Here is a 1,158-nt window from a genome sequence, read left to right as displayed (position 1 = left end):
GTACCAATATTCGCAGAAATCTTTTAAAGAATTCCTGCCCCTGTTATCATGAAGTTTGGCCATGATAAACTCGCGCCACAAATGATCCTGTTTTTGTTCGGACCAATATTCTTCCGTAAACTTTTGCTTAAATTCTTCGAACGCCATTCGTTCGGTATTCAAATTAATTCCCCAGCGCTTAGCTTCACCTGCTAAGGCGCTAATTACTACGTTTATCTTTTCCTGATCAGACAAGTGTTCAGGAAATATCCTCTCGCAATTTTTAATGAAATCTAACGGATGCCATCCGTTATGTTTCTTGGCGGGATCGAAGCGTTCCTCACCTTCCAATAGCTTCGTAAGTGGTGTGCCGTTATAGACAACACCAGGCCTATCTTTGATTTTACTCTCAAGATCGAAAATTTTGCCTTGAATTTTCTAAGTATTTTGTTCACATTTTTGTACACATCCGGTCACTTTTTCGCCTAAATCTCTTTCAGTGTCAGAAACTGCCTTTTTCAACTGTGATATTCCGTGTTGACATTCGTTTACGATCTCAGTTTTAAGACCGAAAATTTTTTCGGATACTTTTGTCTCAACCAGAGGCTCTACTTTCTCTTGGATGTTGAGAATTTCAACATCAAACCTACTGTTAAGGTTGTCAATTTCCCCTTGCATGTTATCCACATTTTTGTTAATTGTGTCTATTTCAAACTTCATAGTATTTACCACAGAGCTTAAATTACCCACTTTTTGTTCTACTTGTTCTATTTGTTTACTAATTTTAATTTCTTGCTCTTCGACCTGTGCTTTAACCTGACCAACTTGTATTTTAAGCTGCTGGTCAACGTGTGTTTTAAGCTGATCATTCTGTGTTTTGAGCTCGTCAACATGTGTTTTAAGCTGATCATTCTGTCCTGCAATTTGTTTGGTTAATTGTTCAAATAAATCGTTCATGCTTAAAATTTTCACACTGTTTAGTTCTACGGAATCGGTGTGTTCCGATCCTACTTCAAAATTTTCTTTCGGTTCTTTCTTCCTCTGTGGAGAATCAAACATGTCAGTGGATTCGTTCACGTACCCACTATCATCTACAAAGTCATCCCCTACTTCTTGTTTTATCCCTTGCTGTATTCGAGGCAATCTCGACATTTCAATCTGTTCATTGACATGTTCGTG

The sequence above is a fragment of the Schistocerca cancellata genome, chromosome 3, assembly GCF_023864275.1.
Source record: "Schistocerca cancellata isolate TAMUIC-IGC-003103 chromosome 3, iqSchCanc2.1, whole genome shotgun sequence".
In the NCBI taxonomy this organism is placed as follows: Eukaryota; Metazoa; Arthropoda; class Insecta; order Orthoptera; family Acrididae; genus Schistocerca; species Schistocerca cancellata.
The sequence above is the reverse complement of the archived record's forward strand: the minus strand, read 5'-3'. Positions refer to the sequence as shown.